This window comes from Crocuta crocuta, unplaced genomic scaffold (assembly GCF_008692635.1).
Source record: "Crocuta crocuta isolate KB4526 unplaced genomic scaffold, BGI_CrCroc_1.0 scaffold75, whole genome shotgun sequence".
NCBI lineage: Eukaryota > Metazoa > Chordata > Mammalia > Carnivora > Hyaenidae > Crocuta > Crocuta crocuta.
The window spans coordinates 48,655-58,468 of record NW_027530350.1 but is presented as its reverse complement, the minus strand read 5'-3'; positions in this window follow the sequence as shown (position 1 = coordinate 58,468).

The window sequence follows — 9,814 nt, the reverse complement described above, 5'->3', positions numbered from 1 at the left end:
GGTCCTGCTCCTCTTCTCTCTGGCTTTCCTTTGCTTCTGTTCCTTATAAGGACATCTGTCATTGGATATAGGGGCCCCCTGAATAATAGAAAATTTCCTCTCAGGGCACCTGGATGGCTCAGTCAGTTAAGCGTCTGACTTCAGCTCAGGTCACGATCATGTGACTTGTGGGTTTGAGCCCCGCATTGGATTCTGTGCTGACAGCTCAGAGCCTGGAACCTGCTTTGGATTCTATGTCTCCCTCTCTGCTGCTCCCCTGCTCACACTCTGTCTCTCTCTCAAAAATGAATAAACATTAAAAAATATTTAAAAATTTTTTTATTTAAAAACATTTTTTAATGTTTTTATTTATTTCTGAGAGAGAGAGACAGCATGAGCAGGGGCGGGTCAGAGAGAGAGGGAGACACAGAATCTGAAGCAGGCTTCAGGCTCTGAGCTAGCTGTCAGCATAGAGTCTGATGCAGGGCTTGAACACACGAACCGTGAGATCATAACCTGAGCTAAAGTCGGACGCTAAACGGACAGAGCCACCCAGGCACCCCTAAAAAACATTTGTTTAAAGAAAAAGATTTCCTCACAAGATCCTTAATTATACCTGCAACAACCCATTTCCTAAATAAAGCCTTATCCACAGGTTCTAGGTTTAGGATGTAGACACGTCTTTTTGAGGCCACCATTCAATCCTACTATGCTTTCCAAATCCCAATTATTAATGGGTCTAGTCACCCTGATATCCTTCTCCTTGGGGTTATGGCTTCCACGGAGGGACAGGAAAGCCACCAGGAAGAGGCTGGGGCTGGGAAAACAAATCATAAGTAAAATACTGAATGATACAAAAATCCCCAGATCTGCAAATTTCTGAACATGGGAATGCGTGAGACAAATCCCAGAGGGGACAGATGTGTAGGGGAATGTTATTCTGTTAGGGAAACGGGATTATAGATGTTTTCTTCTTTTCAAATTCTCCCTGCCTATTGTTAGACTGCCATTGAATTCAATCATAAAGGGCATTAAAACTAATGTTTTCAAAAGAGAAATGATATTGCAGCATTTGGTGGAAAATCAATCTAGGGCCCCACAATGTAAGGGCTGCTTGCTTTTGAAATAGGATGCCTAGAGGCTTGCGGAGAGTGCATCAGCTGGAGGCGCTGGCTTTTGGAATCCCCCCCACCATGTTGCCTTTCACTGTCCACAGCCTTGAACTTAGATTGCATTCATAATTAGGGGTTACCCCCTTGCAGAAAGCAGGCTTAGCATGCCAACGTTCCCTTATTCCCTCCTAATATTTGTCTTTTCACCACTCTCCCTGATTTTAGAAGGCAAGATGAGGAAGCAGGACAGTTTCAAAGGAGAGTGTTTTCCTGAACGCCTTAAACCCAAGAGGTTCTGAGTTAATTTTTTAAAGATGACTTGACAACTTGTTCACTTTGTTTTCTGCCCTCAACAAGGGAGTAAGCTTGACAGACAGAGACAAGTTAATTGAAATGTTCCCTCGGCGCGCAAGCTGCTTGGGTAAAGATGGTATCCTTATGGCATGGCTGTTTAATGAGTATTTTTTTCTTTCATCTGAATTGTCAAAAGGAACTCAAAGCTGAACATTTTTGTTTCTGATATAAGGTTGGTGATAAAGCTTTCCTTTAGAATAGGAACTTTATTGTGTCAAAACCTAGGACATTCCTTTTTTTTGCTAATGCTTATTTATTTATTTTTGAGAGAGGGATGGACAGAGAGAGGGAAACAGAGAATCCCAAGTCGGCTCCATGCTGAGGATGCAGGGCTTCAACTCACAAACCATGATGTCATGATCTGAACAGAAATTTGGAGTCAGATAGAGCCACCCAGGTACCCCCAAAAGCTAGGAATTCTTATTCAGTCCTCAGATATTGGCCCATAGAAGTCCAACTATGCAAGTTACAATGTCTAAAGCATCTGCTAGACTAAAAAAGTGGGGTAGGCTTCTGCCCCCACACCATGGCTAAAGGGAGGAACACAAATGCTTTCTTAAGCCATATATGACATAATCTTGTTTTTATAGGGAACTTGGAGAGATCTGTGGGGTCGTTGATGTGCCTAGGAGTGAGTTATTCAATACTCCGGGTCTACTAGAATGTAGGTCCCAAACCCCAAGGCATAGACCCATTTACCTCACTTTAAATGAATATTTAAAAATATATGTTCAAGATTTGTTTAAAAGAGGATAGAGATGTATGTGAATGGGCAGAGCAGACTGCTTGTGGCAGCATTAAGCCTCCTTTGGACTGTCTCAAACAGTTTCGATCTGGCCTACACTTGCATATCACCCTCAGTAAAATGATTCTTCAAGTTCATCAGAAACCCCCCAAATAGTTGATCACCTCCCTTTTTCTAGAAGAACATGCTTCCTGGGAGCCTGACCCCTATGAATGGTCCCAGGGGACAAAATGAGTTCCTTCTTTACTACAGAAAAGTAAATATATTATCTCCATCTCTATCTTCTTATGTTTCAACTGTCCCAGGCACCTGTCCCTCCAGCCAACCCAGTTTGGCTCTGCAAAACACAGCAATGTATGTAGTCTTTAGTCTTACCATGAAAAATAATGATGGACTGTATTGCATCAAATGATCAAAGATTATGAGTAGCCTATTAATGCATTTTTGTGCATTTTTCTTTGTCTGAGTCAATGATTAAGAAATATCTAGATTTGTTTCTTCTCCTTTAGGAAATATCTGCCAGCATTCATCTCATGGTTAAAAACTGTGGATTAGACAGTAGCAAGACATGCTTCTTTTCTCTTCAGGTTTAGCCGCAAGCTTCTAAGAACTTCTTATATATTGAGCATTGTGCTAGGGCTGTTTTCACACATAATCTCTTTAATCTTCGTTACAATTCTAGGTAGTGACTGTTATTATCCCATTATATAGACTCATAAATAGTAAGTGACATCTGGAGTGTGTGTGTGTGTGTGTGTGTGTGTGTGTGTGTGTGTGTGTGTGTGTTTGGGATCCGAATGTAAGACTACCAGAATTTCTTCTGCACTCCTGATGCTTCAGACAATGTGACAGATATAGTTCTTTCTTCCTGAAATGTCCTCCCCATTTCTCACCTGACAAGATTCTCACCATCTTCAAGTCCTTGTGGGAGCCCCACCTTCCCATGAATCCAGCAGGCACCTTTTCCTTGGGAGCTCCCATTATTCTTTGTGTTTTAACCACACATTCTAAGACCCAATTATCTCTTGCCTCCTATTACCTTTCAGTTGTTTTCTAAGTCGTGGTCTTGCCTTCCAAGAGGAGTGTCCATTGTTCAGCATAGGGATGGTCTGTTCTGTGTGCTTCTCTTGTATTCCCAAAGGTGCCTAGCAGATGGTGGGGGCAGAGAAGAACTTGAATAGTTTGTTGAACACATGACTGATGAATTTACCTGTGTCTTCTGTCAACTGTGAGCATCCATAGCCCACTATTTATTGTGTGGCTCTTAATTTTTCTTCTCCTTGAATTTTTCCCCCATTTCTTGCTGGGGCTACATAGAATTGGGTGAGGGATGGAAGGGGAATGGATTCAAAGAGACCGCTTTTGCATGATGATTTTTTTTTCAGGTGTGGTGCCTTCTTACATAGAATCCCAAGGCAGGGAAGGATGGCGGTAGAAAGATGAGCAAATTCGAAGTGGGGAGAATAGAGATCTAGGCTTGCCGCTTCAACAATTGTTCCATAACTTAACCTTTCTGTAGCTCCACTTCTTTATTCACAAAATTAAAATGATCGCAGCGACATCGCCTGTCTTATGTTCTTGAGAACTCAAGTAAAATAAATGTGCAAACATGGCAGAAAAAATAAATGGTAATATGGATTGGATAGGGTCATTGTTCTTGAAGTTATTCACGGCAGTTACACAGTTTTACCTGAAGGGCATCTAGTACCTCCCTGAGCTGCATTCCTCTTCCAGCTCATTCAAACCCTCTCTGGTGCCATCTCCCAAACCAGCAAGCATTTCTGGGAAAGATTATAGTGGTCCATGAGCTCAGTGCATGCCTTGCTCTCAATGGTGACACAGGCCTTCAAATTAATTCTACTAGGATCTGACATTTCAAAGGCTCTTTTTTTCTCCTATTGAACTCTGGTTTCACATTCTAGAGACTAAGTTTATCTCTTCCAAACTTTCCCTTTACTAAAGTGGAAGAGAAAGGGGAAAGGCAAAAAAAAAAGTACACTTAAATTACAGTGGCAATGGATCACTTTCTCTTTCCTGCAGGCAAGTAGCAATGACTTAGAATCTCAGGGCCAAACCCACCTTGCTCTCCCTCTCCACTGGGCACTTCTGGATTTCCTCTCTCTGCCTGGTGGAGCCAATCAGCCTGAGCCTATTGCTGAAAGTGAAGGGAGTCCAAGAAGATAGTGGCCTAGATAATTCTCCTTCCTTTTTTGTAAGCAAGTCTTTAAAGATCACCCCCATCCCTTAATCTAAAATCCTCACAGCCTTGAGGGTCTAGCATTTGGTAAGGATTCAAGAAAATATCAGACAACACTTAAAACAATTTTTAGAAAAATGAAGAGATTTAAAGAGGATCTTCCAGAGTGTTCCATGTGTTAAATGTTTATTTAGTTTTGAGAGAGAGAGAGCACACGCACAAGCAGGGGAGGGGTGGACAGAGGATGTGAAGCAGATTCTGTGCTGACAGCAGAGAGCCTGATGTGTGGCTCGAACTTGCAAACCATGAGATCATCACCTGAGATGAAGTCGGCCGCTGCCTAACCAACTGAGCCACCCGGGAAGCCCCGAGACATGTGTATTATAGAAGAAAGAAAATGCCTCAGTGAAAAGAATGGTTCACTAAGGAGATACATTTCAGATGGCAAGGACTGGTTAGGGAAGAGATATTTTGTGTGTGTGTGTGTGTGTGTGTGTGTGTGTGTGTGTGTGTGCGCGCGCGCCCATATGTTTTTGGTAGATATAACTTTGGATGACTTTATCTCTAAATAACAGAAAATCCAAACTCAAGTGCCTTGAACAATCAGGAAATTAGGAAATCTGTTTCCTTGTACAATAAGAAATCCAGTGGTGAATCGGGTTACAGGTATAGCACACCAGGGCTCCAAATCTACTTCTTATTGTTCTCTTTGATTGGTTCTCCATCCTGTGTTGACCTCACCCTCTTGGTGTTAGCAGTTCCGGACATCAAATTCCAATACAACAATGTTCAGAGAAAGAAATAAAAACACAACTGGCCCAGGCTTGGCCGGTGCCCTTGGGGGTCCCCAGTGGCACAGAGAGTAAGTTTTACAATTCTCACAAACCAGCTTCTAGACAGAATTCAGACGAGACCAGAGGGAGCTGTATGCCTAGCTTATGGAAGACCATATTGTTAAGGATTTTTACGCCACTTTTGTGTGCAGCACTCAAACCAGAAGATTTCTCAGCAGCTAACTCCACTGGGCACTATCCACTCACAGCTGTGTGACCTTCACCTGAACCTTTGCTACTGTGCTTACTTGGCTTACAAGTACCACTTCAGGGCTGGATTTCTAACATGCACACATGTTATCTGAAATCCTCCTTAAATTTTCTGCTCGAGCCAATACACTGAGGATCCGGTATAAAAACTTCCTGTTCCTTTAACGTCAGTCCTATTCAGGGCTTCTTCTTCCAAACTTGTTTGCCTACTTAAAACATGAGATCAAGAGCCCTTTTGCATTCCCAGATGCCTTAACAACTGCTTTGGATCAGCCGCACAACTGGCCCGGAAAAATCGGTGATTTAGATGGCTAAGAAACAAGTTTCAACAGTGCAACAGTCAATGTCATGTCAGCAAGTTGATGTGGCCAAGCCCTAGTCTGTTCTTCCTACACATTCCCAGCTGTGCTGTTTCCAATCCTCCCCCACAGTGCTGGGCAGGACAATTTTGTAAAGCACAGTTATGGTCACGTCATCACTCGTCCCGAAGTCTTACATTCTTTCTCTGCACGAACAGATTAAGTGCAAAAGAGCTGCTGGCATCAAGCTCTTTTTGCAAGTTTTTCTCCTGAAATCTCTACCCTGTGGCCTCTGCATGTGATGCCCCAGTCACACCAAAGAACCAGCTGCTGCCTCGTTGAGCATCCATGTGCTCCCACACCTCTGTGAGTGTGTACGCCACTCTGGGCGGACCTACCGCCTTCTCCGTCTCATATTTGCTTCTCATTCTTTTCTTTTTTTCTAATGGCAGAGAGAGGCAGAGAGCAAAGGGAGAGGAAGGGCAGAGAGAGAGGGAGACACAGAATCCGAAGCAGGCTCCAGGCTCTGAGCTGTCAGCACAGAGCCCAAAGCCAAGCTCGAACCCATGAACTGTGAGATCTTGACCTGAGCCGAAGTAGGATGTTCAACCAACTAAGCCCCCCAGGTGCCCCTCTGCTCCTCATGCTTGAGGCTACAACTCAAACATCACCCTCAGCCTGAGGCTTGCTTTATTCTCAAGGCCATCAATCAGGGGGTCCCTTCTCAGGGACCCCGTGGTACTTTGGTCCGGTGCTCAAAGGTTGACTTATAGTGACTTATGTACCTGTTTGATTCCCCTCATGACTACAATGACTGGGTCTTTTTCAGTTTTGTGCATATGGGTAGCACAGTGACCAGGAACTAAGAGTTGTCCAAAGAATATTTAAGAAGAGAAGGCAAGAAGGAAGGAAAGGGAGGAAAAGAGGGAGAGAGGGAGGAAGGGAAGAAGAGAAAAAGGGAAGGAGGGAGGTTAGAGGAATCTGGCCAACATACTCTCCTAGGTCCTAGGACTCTTTATCTCCCTTTCAAGTCTTATCTCTGACCAGGGGTAAAAATGAAGATTAAAGGTAAAGAGAGGACCGAAGGGTAGCCTCTGGAGGGTGTCTGGCAGCCACAGGCAGCTCTGCAATAACCAGCCGAGAGACCAGCAGCCGCCCTCCCTTCCCTATGGAACAGATGCTCCTTACTCGGTACATGTTTTACTGAGAATCTATTCTGTGCCAGGCAAGTGCCAAATGACACTGATATTTTTAAAAAGATGAATTAGACACAGTCTTTGGTAGTCGACAAGTTGGTTATTTCAATCTTCTCCTGATACCTCCGATGCCGTATTCTTTTCTCACATCATAAAATTCGCATTCGCCGTTAGTTTTTTGTTGTTTCTGAACTCTGGATGTCACTGCTCAAGATCTGGAGAATGCTCAAGTTTGCACACCGCCCTGAACCTGAATGCGGAAGTCAGATGATCAGTCTCTTATGATTGTTCTTTTGTTTTTTCTTCCCAAATCTGCTTCTTTTTAAAAACATTTTTAATGTTTATTATTTATTTTGAGAGAGAAAGAGAGAGGGAGAGAATGAGCAGGGGAGGGGCAGAGAGGGAGAGAGGGAGGATCCCAAGCAGGCTCTATGCTATGAGCATAGAGCTTACAGGAGGCTTGAACTCATGAACTGTGAGATCATCACCTGAGACCAGCTCAAGAGTCTGATGCTTAATGGAGTGAGTCACTCCAAGATACTGATACTTTAAATGAATGACTTATCTTCAGGGCTGTGGGGCTGGAGGAATAGAGAATGAGTGAACAGACAGTCCTATTACTGGGACAGACAGGGAGAGGTGGCAGCGACCAGTCAGAGAACGACAACATTCAGACGAGACCCCTCTGACCACTGACGATGCTACATCAGGAATAATGTGTGTATGAGAAGAGGGTGTGTGAGCCCCAGGAACCTCCCANAGAAGCCAAGGGCCAAAAGAGGGCTTCTCTTCCCTCCCAATCTACCCCCCTCCACGACCTGGTCATCAGGGTGGAGCCTTTGCTGCGGTCACCCCTGGGGAGAAAGGAAGAGGCAGGAAGAAGGGACCAGAGAGGAGAGGCAGTGGTAGATGGAGCCTTAGGTAAGCTGACACTCCAAGCCCCCAGCGCGTGCTCCAAGGTCCCATCAGCCTTCAGTTGGAAAACAAATTAATGAAAACATGCAATTACTTCGAAGTAAAGGCCGTCAAAGCCTTAATCCCCAGGCGCAGTGGGCTTGGTGATTAAGGGCGCGGTGAGGCCGCGCTGCTCTCTGGCGCCCCCCTCCGGGCAGTGGCGGAGCCTCACGCCGTGCAGCAGGGCGAGGCCCGCTTGGCTGATGGGGTGAGCTTGGTTCCGCCCCCGCCCTGTTCCACAGGCGACCTTAGAGCTGGAGTTTCCAGTCCCAGTGTCAAAGAATGTCGGTTAGGTTCCCTGCTTCAGATCTTCTGGTTCAGCCTCCTCCACCCTCCCTTTGTAGGGAGACCTGAATAGTCTATCTTCGCGTTGCTTTTTGCTGCCCACTACCCACTGGGAGGCAGGGTTTGGCACTGATGTCTGGGGCTGAAGTCGTTAGGCTAAAGTGAAAATAAACAGTAATAAATCCTGCTTTAGGCACGGGGGTCACATGCTGGCTTTAGGGAGCCATTTACATCTATCTATGTTTTTTACCAAAGGTTCAGCGGCAAAGTAACATTATTCACATGCCATTGTTTGACACGCATTTTATTAGACACAGGATCACTGAAAAACACCAGCCTCCAGGCGTTTTAACTCTTCTGCTGCCAGCCGGCTGCTGCTAACTTCACCTTCAGGGAGTGCCTCCTATAGACAGTCCTTGTTTTGTGTTTTAATTTTAGTTCAGAATCATGGCTCCTCAGAAAAAATTTCTATAGAAGAGGGTTGCAATTTTCCAGTTATAAGAAGAAACTTATATCCGACTATATAGGTGCAGCAAATGATACATAAGATAGTTTATATTCACAGATATACTGCATCTTGCAGGAAATTGCATGGTTACCTTTAATAGAACTGTAAACTTTTACATTTTATAAATATTGTCTAAGTAATTTCTTATGCATTGTATTCTTTATCTAAAATTACCGGGGTACCTGGGTGGCTCAGTCAGTGAAGCGTCCAGCTTCAGCTCAGGTCATGATCTCCTGGTTTGTGGGTTCGAGCCCCACATCCAGCTCTGTGCTGACAGCTCGGAGCCTGGAGCCTGGGGCCTGTTTCAGATTCTGTGTCTTCCTCTCTCTGACCCTCCCCTGCTCACGCTCCATCTCTCTCTGTCTCAAAAATGAATAAACATTAAAAAAAATTAAAATTACAATGTCGGCTATGAGAGATATTAACTTTTTATTCAATAGAATTGGGGAGGTTCATTTTATATCTTTCAAGCTTTATTGAGATATTATTGAGATAGAACATATGTAAGCTTAAGGTATACAAATGTGATGATTTCATACATGTATATATTGATTTGATTACTAAGATTTTTTAAAATTAAAAGAGTTACTTGGATGATTCAAATATGTTTTAAAAATTACACAGTTAAAATGCATCAAGTTCCTTAAAAAGTCCATATCCTGGGGCATCTGGGTGGCTCAGTCAGTTGAACATCCAGCTGTTGATTGCTGTTTAGGTCATGATCTTGTGGTTTGTGGGATTGAGCCCCATATCGGGCTCTGTGCTGACAAGGTGGAGCCTGCTTGGGATTTTCTCTCTCTCTCTGCCCCTCTCCTGCTCACTCGTGTGTGTGCATGCGTGCATGCTTTTTTTCATACAAAATAAATAAATAAACATTAAAAAAAGTTGTTAAAAAACAGGTCCATATTCTTTGACGGAGAAATTCTCTCCTAGAGAAATCACAATGGAAGGTAAACGTACATGTAAAAAAGATGGTCACCAAAAAAATCATTATTTACAATTGCAAAACACAGATAGTAACTTAGCTATCCAATAGAAGAATGATTACATAAATGATTGTATTTTTTATTAAAAATTTTTTAACATTTATTCATTTTTGAGAGAGACAGAGCATGAGTGGGGGAGAAGCAGAGAGAGAGAGG